We start from the raw sequence: 13,060 nt of genomic DNA, 5'->3' as shown, positions 1-13,060 counted from the left end.
TCGCTTGTGGAGTCAATGCTATGGCACATTGGTATACAATAATGCTAGTGATTGTCTAACTGGTTAAAGGGATTCAGAAAGTTATAAGGAAAAGGGAGTCGCTAAATCACTTAGTTTACTTCAAGTAAACGAGTGGAGGATATATCATTAATAGGTAGTCCTATAGGCAAATTCATAGCTTGTTATCCCGTAAAATGCTGTGTATGGAGCCAGTCAGTCACGTTTCGTGCAAAAACTGTGCAAACTGCACTATATCATATCGAGCGAAAAAACGACAGTCGCTTGTGGAGTCAATGCTATGGCACATTGGTATACAATAATGCTAGTGATTGTATTGTACCGTATTGAACCGGGGACCTAGAAACGACGGAAAGACTTCGTCCCGCCGTAGTCCTCAGTGGTTCACAACCCCACAACAGGCCACAGCAGTCCGACCACCCCACACCGAAGCCAGGGGTTATTGTGCGGTCGGCCCCGAGCAGAGTTCTTTGCAGTGGCTTGCACGTGTAGACAAGGAAGCTATCCACACACTCAACCGACATGATCCACTGACGTTTGTTCACGGTCAAGGGGAATGTTGATATGGCCACGAAGTCCAGAATTTCTTTGTTTCTCTTCCGGGACATGACCTCACATCCGGCCCGCTGTTCCCAGAAGCCGAACAACACTGCATTCAAATGCCGAGAAGTTTGCACTTCCTTCATGAGCGTCGGCGGCCTCTACTGTTCCCACCAAACTGTCTTCCTAATCGTTGTCTGTCGGCATACGAGAAGCATATGCTTCGAGATCATAGTTCCTACCAGTAGATTCACTTGCACACTCTCTGATCAAAAGTATCCGGACACCAGTGGACATTAATATGGACTGTGTCCATCCTTCGCCTATATGACCGGTTCTACGCTGCTGGGGACACTCCGGGGCCAACGAGAAATACGTGCGCTGCGACGAACTTGTGACGTCGCACTAGTCGACTTGCTTACCACTAAGACTCCTGTAACCTGAGCTGAACTGACCGCCATGTTTTCCCCAAATTACAGAATATTCATACTTGTTTACATACGAGTCCTGATGCGAATGGTGATTTCTCATTACATGTACTGAAGAATTCGTCGTAAACACGGGAGACTGCTCAACTGTGAACGGCACTAACTATTGCAAAAATGGTTTTCACATGTTTAGATTTCCTAGTGACCCTGAATGAAGAAAATGATGGGCCATAGACTGCCGGAGAGACAATCTGGAACCACCCGGCACTCAGTTGCACATTGTAAATATACGTTAATGAAAGCAGTTATAAACAAGAAACCAGTTAGTTGTATGCAGTTGCGTTTCTTCCGAGTCGAAAACTGTACTGAAGCACTTCATCTTAAAAAATTTTCGGTTCCTGAGAGATTTCGCAATTGGAAAAGAGGGGTGGAATATTTGTCCGTCTTATCATAAATATACATACACAAACTGAGTAATACTTAGCCCCATGGCCGGCCGGAGTGCCCGAGTGGTTCTAGGCGCTACAGTCTGGAACCGCACGACCGCTACGCTCGCAGGTTCAAATCCTGCCACGGGCATGGATGTGTGTGATGTCCTTACGTTAGTTAGGTTTAAGTAGTTCTAAGTTCTAGGGGACTGATAACCTCAGATGTTAAGTCCCATAGCGCTCAGAGCCATTTGAACCATTTTTTTGGATTGTTGTTTTGTTTCTTGAGACAATGGCTTTGAAGGATGCGAGAGCTTATATTGTAGACTGAAAGTGTGTTACCGCATTAATAGCTGGTACAAAGAAGAAAGTCTACTGACGGGATGCATGGAGCAGAAGCTTTTCTCCAGGCAAAAGTTTTCGCAGCTTCCAAAAAATTGACAAGTATTTCGAGTCCCCATGTATGAAAATACGTAGTTTTTCAAACTGGTATCTTTCGTGTTCGTATTTATCCCCTACACTCCATCTTTCAGCTCGTTGTATTTTCTATAGGTGCAAGTCCACGATATGTAACCGGTTTTTCGTTTCTTGGTCACGTTGCTATAAAATAGACTGGTGTGGCATTGTTGAGAGGGAGACCCCGAAGGGGTTGTACAATCGCCTAATCGTATTCTCCCTTCGCGCACAATGGTTCTCTGCATACACTGCACAAGGGTAATGTCTTCGTCGAGTAAAGGTGACTAATGTGTGTGTGTGTCTAAACAGCGCGTCCCCATCCTACAGACGGATCACCATCAACAGTATCACATGCCTTCACAGCGTTCTGCATGGGACACTGCAAATTGGAATTTAATCCAAGATATTCGCGCAAAGTCTGGTTATAACGAACTTCTTTCTACGGCCTCTCCTTTCCTTTCCGACAAAAAAGTGAAATACACACAGCTACTCGTGTAACTCGTGCGGTACACATCGTGTGACAACCTGTGTTTGTCAAACGCTGCCCTATTTGAGCACAGGAAGCTTCCTTTTAGCCAACGGCTAGTAACGCCGTGCTTAGAGTATCAGGCTCATAATGTGGACATGACTTTTGATTCAATCGATGTTTTTTGCAATCCTCTGTAACAGACAGAACGGCCACCAGAGTCCATTAATGTTGTTACCAGACCATGTAGCGCCGGATTAGCCGAGCGGTCTCAAGCGCTGCAATCATGGACTGTGCGGCTGGTCCCGGCGGAGGTTCGAGTCCTCCCTCGGGCATGGGTGTGTGTGTTTGTCATTAGGATAATTTAGGTTAAGTAATGTGTAAGCTTAGGGACTGATGACCTTAGCAGGTAAGTCGCATAAGATTTCACACACATTTGAACATTTTTGATCAGACCATGTAGAATATACAGAATAAGGGGCCTGAATAGCTTCAGGTGTTGATTGATCCCTGTGAAGGACACGGAGACAGAATCTGGAATGGGCCATACTGCGAGTCTCCATTTGGGCAGCTGGTCGAATAGTGCAGTATCCGTATTTGTGGGGTATTCGGACGTGACAGCGACTTAGTGTTGGACTGCGTGTGAACACGAGGGCAGGCATACTTATGTCAGGGTTCCGCTAGACCACGTCTGTCCATCACAAAGGAGGTGCGACGAATGTGCACCAAGCTCATCGTAGCTCCTTCACACCTGCGTCTGCTATTTGGGAACGAGTAATGGTCTGCCTGCAATATCTTGTGTCATCTCGCACCTTTGGTCGAATTTAGCAGCAGCCAGACTGAGGAATTATGATTCCATATGCAGGCTGCTATTAACACAGGAACAAAATGGCTCTGAGCACTATGTGACTTAACTTCTGAGGCCATCAGTCACCTAGAACTTAGAACTACTTAAACCTAACTAAACTACGGACACCACACACATCGATGTCCGAGGCAGGATTCGAAACTGCGACCGTAGCGGTCGCGCGGTTCCAGACTGTAGCGCCTAGAGCCGCTCGGTCACACCGGCCGGCCAACACTGGAACACCAGCGGCTGCAATTAGATCGGTGTCGTGACCGGGAAGCAGGTAATGTTAATGGCGACACTTTGTCTTCGGCTGGAATCGCAGTTATGCACTACCCCAGATCACCATCGTTGGTGAGTAATGCGGGGACCTGGGGAGAGCCGGCCAGAGTGGCCGAGCGGTTCTAGGCGCTGCAGTCTGGAACCGCGCGACCGCTGTGGTCGCAGGTTCAAATCCTGCCTCGGCTATGGATGTGTGTGATGTCCTTAGGTTAGTTAGGTTTAAGTAGTTCTAAGTTCTAGGGGACTCATGACCTCAGCAGTTGAGTCCCATAGTGCTCAGAGCCATTTTTGAACCTGGGGAGAGGTCACATACTTCAAATGTTTTGGAGAGGCGGTGAGTTGTTGCTCCTAACATCATGGTGTGATGAGCCGTGGGGTGTGACTTCAGGTCATAACTGGTAGTGGCTGAGGGAACCCTGACGGCACAATGGTATGTCACGGACACCCAACATCTTCATGTGTTACCTCTCGTGGTTGCCATTATGCAAGAAACAATTCCTGTCCATAAGTCACTTGTCTTCATGAAAGGTCTGCGTGATGATGATGCACTCCCGTGGCCAGCAATATCCCCAGATCTGTCCCCCATTGGGGACAGGGGACCATCTAGGCCGTCCACTCGGACATGGCGCCAGTATCCAGGATATCAAGGCCACGTTACTACAGTTGTTGTCCAGCTCATCTCAGAAGAGAATCCAATGGCTTTACGCATCCTTCCCAACCTAATCAGTGCCTGAATCCAGGCCAGAGCGGTGCAACCAGAAGGTGTGCAACGTCATACAGGTAAGTGGGCTCATAGTGCGAAGATCATTGTAAATCTGGCTCGAGTTTGTAATCACTGAAGCAAAACTACATGCCTTCTCAGTCTTTGAAGCCCGATTTCCTTTCCTCGTCCACTTTTTTGTCAGGCTGCGTATAATGCCGAAGGTTTTCTCAATTGCTAGCGGTTGTTTTTAGACTGAATCATAACTTCGTTCCGCAGAGTTTGAGGATTATGTCTCGAGAAATACTTCTCGTTATTCTGTAGCGGCTGCCCACAGACGGCGTTAGTCTCGGAGAGCTGATTCCAGACGGAGATCAATGCACTGAGGATGCAGCGGCTGCGCCTGGCAGACGACGTATTGTGTGTCCGCATAGCGCGCTCGAGGACCGGCCTTAACTCGCGGTCAAGGACCTCTCGGCGACATGCGAGCCTCCGGCACGGTTGTAGTTAACCTCCCGGCAGACGCTCACATAACGGAGCGGCTCTGGTCGCCTGGCGCTGCGCTCAGAGATCAGACATCAGGGGCTGCTGTTGTCAAGTAAACATTGCTGCAGTACTACGAAGCTGCGCAAAAGGTTTCAGCTCTAAAATAAGTAACTACTAGGGACAGTCATAAATATTTACTTACTATCTCGAAGAAATAAAATTACGTAATCAGTATCTTGTTTGCTTGCAGCGACATGTTCGTATTCTTTGTACACTTGAAACCCCGCGGCACACCGCCGTACTTTACCAGTGGGCTGGAACCACTAGCTGCGTGCTACGGCACTGTGACGCGGGGTTTCATTCTGTACCAGGACTACGGACATGTCCCTGCAAGCAAACAAAATTTAATTACGGTAACTTTATTTGTTCGAGGTGGTAGTTAGAGATTCATGACTGCCTCTTGTATTCTGCTGATCTTTGGGAAAATCAAGGAAAGAAACAACAGATTTATGCAGTCTACATAGAAATCATTTCCGCTATTACGAGGCGTGTTTTTTTAAGTAAGTACCATTTTGAAATTAAAAAAAGACGCGCTAAGATATCTCAATAATTTTATTTTTGCATGAAAGCCTGTACCTTAATCTACTTTTCTACATAATTTCCGTCAATATTGAGGCACTGGTCATAACGTTGTACCAGTTTTTGAATATCCTCCTCATAGAAGTCTGCCGCCTGACTTGTTAACCACTGCATCACCACTGTTTTGACTTCGTCATCGTCTTGAAGACGCTGACCGCCCAGGTGTTTCTTCAAGTGCAGCAACAGATGGTAGTCACTGGGCGCAAGATCGGGGCTGTACGGAGGATGATCTAGAGTTTCCCATCGAGAAGATGTGATGAGATCTTTGGTATGATTCGCAACATGTGGACGGGCATTGTCTAAACGATGCCCTTGCTCAACTTCCATGGACTGTTGCTTGAATCTGGTGTGACGTAGGCCACCCATGTTTCATCGCCCGTAACAATCTGGCTTGAGAAATTGTAACCGTCGTTGTGGTACCTCTCAAGGAAAGTCAATGCACTGTCTAAACGTTTGGTTTTGTACACATCCGTCAACATTTTCGGTACCCAACGCGCGCACAATTTTCGGTAATTCAAGTGTTCGGTCACAATGCCATACAAAACACTACGAGACACACTAGGAAAGTCATCCCGCAAGGGGGAAATCGTAAAGCGTCTGTTTTCTCTCAAATTATTGCCCACTTTCTGCACCAAACTTTCATTAACGACCGAAGGACGCCCACTCCGTTGTTCATCATGCACATTTGTGCGGCCATCTTTAAATGCTCCCACCCACTTTCTTACGATTCCATCACTCATAAATCTCACGGTGAATTTCGATCGCTTTTAGGCCTTTAGCACTAAGAAATCTTATAACAGCCCGTACTTCACAGTCGGCGGGACTCACGATTATCGGAGGCATCTTCAACACTCAGTACACAACGTAAACAAGGAAGAATCAGACTGTAATGGCGTCAGTGCGTAGATTAAGGTACAGGCTTTCATGTAAAAATAAAATTATTGAGATATCTTAGCACGTCTTTTTTTTAATTTTAAAACGGTACTTACTTAAAAAAACACGCCTCGTACTTTAGTTCAATTCTGAGCGAATACTCTGTTGTATAAGTCTATAGGCTCTCATGGCTGTCGTCAGTGAAAGTTAAATCTTCTCGGTGACTAAACGACGTGAATGTCCACTTCTAACAGATGAGTCGGAACGTTGAGATTGTTAAACAAGTAGAGGAGGAGGATTACGCCGTCTAACCACACAGGAAATTTTACTTTGGCTACGCTTCTCATTTGTAGGTTGCACGGCGAGAATCGCTAGCGTAGTTAACTCCAGACACGAATTAGTAATGCAGACGTTCGGTATTCGATCTTTAGTAGTGTCTTGAATTATTCATACCGCATCGTGACTGTCATATCTAGCAATACTTTGTGTATGCGAATATTTCGAAGATGAGACACGTTTGGGTTTATACGTTCAAAGTGGGAACCCTGTAACTGGCTGATTTTGAATAACTTTAAGGTCGGTGGGTGACAGGTGTACCATCTCCAGTGAATCCGTGTTTGGTGGAGAAATTAAGTCCTTGTTTACAAAAAAGGTACAAGATTGAATGCGTAGAACTATAGACTAATATCGCTGACGTCTGACTGTTGCAGGATCCTATACTTCATTAAAAGCTCAAACAATATAGAAGCTCAAACAATTCGATATTGCCAAAGAAAGATATGAGCAAGCTTCTCTCAAAGAATCACTGTTATGAAACAAAGCTTATTTTATTCATACACAACATATGGAGAAAAACAGATACATGTGAACAGGCAGGCGTCGTCTTCCTGGTTTCCACAACACCAAAAGGAGTGCGACAGTGTATCGCGTGTACGAACATACGGAGTATCTTCGCAGATACGTGAGTGTATTGGTGAGTGTATTGGTGAGTACTGGACTAACCTAATGCACTGTGTTATACTGGAATGTTCAACATAAAACTAAGTAACATCGGATGAGGCCCGAGAAAGCGGACTGGGATCTCTAATGTTCTCAATATACAAAAACGATTTATTACAAAGGGTCACCAGCACTATTAGTTTGTTCGCTGTCGAAACTATTGTGTAAGGGAAAGTATCGTCAGTGGACAACTGTAAGGAAACAAAGAAATACTTGGACAAAATTTACACTTGGTGTAATGAATGGCAGCTCTCTTTAAATGTGGATAAATGTAGGATAAGGGCTATAAAAAAGAGAAAGAACCGTATATTATCTGATTACAAGATAAGTGGTGAACATCTTAAGCTCGTCACACCGTGTAAGTGTTTAGCGGTAATAGTAAGAAGCGATACCAGCTAGGACGTATACATTAAATCAGTGGTACATGAGGTGAACAGAAGACTTTAGATCAGATATACTTCTCGTTCCATAGATCCATGTTGAGGAGATCCTCATTGATGTAAAACATGTCACACAACAAGTATACATGATATGTATTTACATAATAAAGGATACGCTTAAGTCCCTTCCACACAGCCTAAATGAAATGGTCCCCATGGAAGTGGAATAAGAGAAAAAATCAAACATATTTTCAATTAAGAATTTTTTGTGAAGGGAATCTGGAATGCTGCAGTTTATCAGTGAAGGAAATTGCACACAAGACGCTAGTGTGACTAATTGTAAGAGCACAGTTCGTGTTTTGAGTGGTTATCAAGTAGGCATGACTACAGAGATCTACTGAGTCCAGAGACACGTTGCGAAAATCGTAACACAGATATTCGAGGAAGTAAAATTGGAATTCTTGAAGGAAGGGCAACCTAATTCTCGCGAAACCATGTTTGGTAAATTTAGTGAACCTGCATTCCACGAAGACTGACAATTCTGCTGCCGCCATAGTTTATCAAAAGAGGCATTTTGCGGAAAGAATGAAATACCAGAATTAAAGTTGAAATGTTCCTGTAGGACTTGTTACTCAGTTAACTACCACAATGACTAGTCCACGTTCGAAGACACTGAGCTCACATGAATGACCGATTCTGCTGTTACTGCTTTTCTACTGACAACACACTCTCTCTTCCTCTCTTCGTCTTCTACTTTTTCTCTAAATGTGAAAAATACTGTGGGGCAGTTTGTTGTCATGAAGCATTTATTCCGCGTTTTTGGTGACTGGTTCGGTTTGTTTTGTTCTTTGCTGTTTTGTTTGTCTTAACGTGTTGATGCAGTGTTTGCTGGTTTACTTGAACTACCTGTGACGCGGGATGTTTGTGTGACAATAATGAAGATGAAGTTTGTAAAGATGATGTGAGGAAGGATTTTGTATCTAGGTTTAATCTGTGGAAATGGGGCGTTTGTGTCTGTCTCCGTTCTGGTTGTAGCTGCCTAGATTTTTTATGAGATCACGTTTGTTTGTGTGACCATCTTCCGCAGCAAGCATATAAATACATGTTTTGCAAATCAAACTGCCTGTTCCTGCTGCTATTTATTTTATTTATCCCATACTCGTTTCGCCTTCTACTGTTTTAAGGCATCATCAGTGGGATCTATAACGATACAGTTTTGTTAGTATTAGATTATCAAACAGTTCACTTCGCGATTTTTTGTAAAAACTGTAATTACTTACGATTTGCTGATTTGCGTTTCCTTACATCTGGTCTGGAGGTCGCACTACCACTTTTATCACTGTTGTATATTAACCTCTTCGTGTTTTCGCCATCCACACACTGTTCAGTATGTTTGTCACTCTTTTGTGGTGAACTATCGTTCTTCTGTCACTCGATACAACTATTTCGTCGTACACTTCTTTTCACAGCGTAAATATTGCGACTCCATTACGTGTTTCATCGTCTTTGTTATGTTTCCCTATGTGTCGCCAACCTAACGAAGTATATGTTCGTTACTAACTTCTGTTTATGCTGTTTATACCGTCTGTGTGCGTATGAGAGAGAGATAGAGAGAGAGAGAGAGAGAGAGAGAGAGAGGAGCGGGGGATAGAGCCGATTTTTTTTGGGGGGGGGGGGGGGGTGGCGGTTGTACTAGCTGGTAGCGAGTGGCTGAAACTTTGGTGACAGCTGTTTTGGCTTTCCGTTGCAATATTCTGGGGAGGGGTCATGGATGAGTGAGTGTACAGATGTTGGGTTCTATTATTATTACATTGAACACTGTTTTTATATTTATCCTTTTTGCGAACATTATTCTATTATTTTATCTGTTAGTGTAAATAATGAATTGTTTGGCATGTGTACTTGGTCATTCAACAGGATTTTCCCCTGTGCTTTGGTTTTATGCATGTGGTAATTTTCTTGCATGGGCAGAAGGTGCTTTTTATTGTTGGTTCTAACTATTCTCATGTCATCTTCTCTAGTGGTTGGTTTGTGGTCATTTTCTCTCAGGTGTTCTGCAAATGTGGAGTGGTTTGTCCCATATTACCATGCCCTCATGTGTTGAGATCGTTCTGAGACATGGCTCCGTTTTCGTAGAAAGCTCTAGCCAGGTTCCGAAACCGCCCTTTAAGCGGGACGACTAACGTGTGAGTGTCGTCCGAGGGGAATTGTGCAGGGAGGTGAAGCGCTCGCCGTAGAGTCCTATTTTGCACTCTCTGCAGTTTGCTTAGGTGACATTTTGCTACGTATCCCCACACTGGACACGTATACTCCATTGTGGAGCAGATTAATGCTTGGTAAACATTTATGTCGACCGACGCTGATAGCTCCCAGTTTTCAGCACTGGGCAGAGCGTAGTCATCCGAGCGCTCTCACGCCTACGCACGTCGTTATTGTGCGCTTTCCAGGTGAGTCTGTGGTCTAAAGTGACCCCTAGGTATTTGTCCGTCTGTCGCCAGGGCAGCTGACGTTCATTTAGACTGAGGTGTGGATGGGGCGTCAGTGGGGTCCTCTTTTGCTGAGTGACTTGGTGATTAGCACGGCTTGTGTTTTATCGGAGTTTATGGCGATGGGCCACTTTTTGGACCAGCGTTTGGTTTCGTTGAGAACAGACTGAAGGCGTCTTTTTACCAGGTCCCTGTTAGCGTTCCTTGTATAGAAGGTGGTATCATATGCAAACTGTGCGGTGTACACCAGGGGAGTGTCGAAGCACCGATCCCTGGGGCACGCCCGGGCGTATGTGCCTTATTGTACGGGGTGTTCAAAAAGTCTCTCCGCATTGCCATATGATTGTTAGCCGCGAGCCGGCCGCGGTGGTCTAGCGGTTCTAGGCGCTCAGTCCGGAACCGCGCGACTGCTACGGTCGCAGGTTCGAATCCTGCCTCGGGCATGGATGTGTGTGATGTCCTTAGGTTAGTCTGATTTAAGTAGTTCTAAGTTCTAGGGGGCTGATGACCACAGATGTTAAGTCCCATAGTGCTCAGAGCCATTTTTGTTAGCCGTGCGTGCCATATGTCGCAGTGAATATACCGAAATGAAACTCAGTGAAATACAAGTTATTAATTTATTGAATATTCGTTTTTACTTACAAATTTTCACATTAAATGTTGAACGTGTCCCCCCTGTTGTTAAATACACAATTCAATACCTCTAATCATGTTTCTAAACACAAGCTGTAACGTTTCTTCTGTAACAGAAGCACTGAAAGTGGATATTGCAGTTTCCAATTCATCGATAGATTTTGGACGGTTTTTACAGACAGTTGCTTTCGCTACACCCCAGAAGAAAAAGTCAGGTGGTGTCAGGTCAGCCGATCGTGGAGGCCAAAGTCCGTGTGAAATTATGCGATCACCATAAACATCAGCGAGCAATGACATTGAAACGCGAGCTGTATGCGCGATTGCACCATCTTGCTGAAAATAATCGTTCAGTATTTCACGTAACACAAGTTCTCCTATGAATGGGTACAGAATATCAGCGCAGTATCGTTGTGCGTTTATTGTTTCGTTGAAAAATATGGGACCCACAATCCGACATCTAGAAACTGCAATCCAAACTCCTATCCTCACAGAATGAAGTGGTTCCTCATTAATACACAATGTATTTGCAGTACTCCACATACGAGATTTTTGCGAGTTCATGTACCCGCATAAATGAAACCACGCCTCATCAGTGAGAAACGTTTCATTAAGAATATCCCTTCCATTTTGTTGAACGAAATTTTTGAACCATTGATAATAATGCAGTCTCTTGCCATGATCAGCATTTTTCAGTTCTTGCACGATTGTCACTTTGAACCATGAACCATGGACCTTGCCGTTGGTGGGGAGGCTTGCGTGCCTCAGCGATACAGATAGCCGTACCGTAGGTGCAACCACAACGGAGGGGTATCTGTTGAGAGGCCAGACAAACGTGTGGTTCCTGAAGAGGGGCAGCAGCCTTTTCAGTAGTTGCAAGGGCAACAGTCCGAATGATTGACTGATCTGGCCTTGTAACAATAACCAAAACGGCCTTGCTGTGCTGGTACTGCGAACGGCTGAAAGCAAGGGGAAACTACAGCCGTAATTTTTCCCAAGGGCATGCAGCTTTACTGTATGATTAAATGATGATGGCGTCCTCTTGGGTAAAATATTCCGGAGGTAAAATAGTCCCCCATTCGGATCTCCGGGCGGGGACTACTCAAGAGGATGTCGTTATCAGGAGAAAGAAAACTGGCGTTCTACGGATCGGGGCGTGGAATGTCAGGTCCCTTAATCGGGCAGGTAGGTTATAAAATTTAAAAAGGGAAATGGATAGGTTAAAGTTAGATATAGTGGGAATTAGTGAAGATCGGTGGCAGGAGGAACAAGACTTCTGGTCAGATGACTACAGGGTTATAAACACGAAGTCAAATAGGGGTAATGCAGGAGTAGGTTTAATAATGAATAGGAAAATAGAAACGCGGGTAAGCTACTACAAACAGCTTAGTGAACGCATTATTGTGGCCAAGATAGATACGAAGCCCACACCTACTACAGTAGTACAAGTTTATATGCCAACTAGCTCTGCAGATGACGAAGAAATTGAAGAAATGTATGATGAAATAAAAGAAATTATTCAGATAGTGAAGGGAGACGAAAATTTAATAGTCATGGGTGACTGGAATTCGAGTGTAGGAAAAGGGAGAGAAGGAAACGTAGTAGGTGAATATGGATTGGGGGTAAGAAATGAAAGAGGAAGCCGCCTGGTAGAATTTTGCACAGAGCACAACTTAATCATAGCTAACACTTGGTTTAAGAATCATGATAGAAGGTTGTATACATGGAAGAACCCTGGAGATACTAAAAGGTATCAGATAGATTATATAATGGTAAGACAGAGATTTAGGAACCAGGTTTTAAATTGTAAGACATTTCCAGGGGCAGATGTGGACTCTGACCACAATCTATTGGTTATGACCTGTAGATTAAAACTGAAGAAACTCCAAAAAGGTGGGAATTTAAGGAGATGGGACCTGGATAAACTGAAAGAACCAGAGGTTGTACAGAGTTTCAGGGAGAGCATAAGGGAACAATTGACAGGAATGGGGGAAAGAAATACAGTAGAAGAAGAATGGGTAGCTTTGAGGGATGAAGTAGTGAAGGCAGCAGAGGATCAAGTAGGTAAAAAGACGAGGGCTAATAGAAATCCTTGGGTAACAGAAGAAATATTGAATTTAATTCATGAAAGAAGAAAATATAAAAATGCAGTAAATGAAGCAGGCAAAAAGGAATACAAACGTCTCAAAAATGAGATCGACAGGAAGTGCAAAATGGCTAAGCAGGGATGGCTAGAGGACAAATGTAAGGATGTAGAGGCTTATCTCACTAGGGGTAAGATAGATACTGCCTACAGGAAAATTAAAGAGACCTTTGGAGATAAGAGAACCACTTGTATGAACATCAAGAGCTCAGATGGAAACCCAGCTCTAAGCAAAGAAGGGAAATCAGAAAGGTGGAAG

The 13,060-nt window shown here is 44.3% G+C and overlaps 1 protein-coding gene across 1 annotated transcript in view; it reads right to left on the bottom strand.

Moving 5' to 3' along the window:
- Positions 1-13,060, bottom strand: part of LOC126253219 (uncharacterized protein DDB_G0284459-like) — a 457,157-nt gene that overhangs the window by 285,262 nt on the left and 158,835 nt on the right. The window lies entirely within an intron of this gene.

The sequence above is a fragment of the Schistocerca nitens genome, chromosome 4 (genome assembly GCF_023898315.1).
Source record: "Schistocerca nitens isolate TAMUIC-IGC-003100 chromosome 4, iqSchNite1.1, whole genome shotgun sequence".
NCBI lineage: Eukaryota > Metazoa > Arthropoda > Insecta > Orthoptera > Acrididae > Schistocerca > Schistocerca nitens.
The sequence above is the reverse complement of the archived record's forward strand: the minus strand, read 5'-3'. Positions and strand labels throughout refer to the sequence as shown.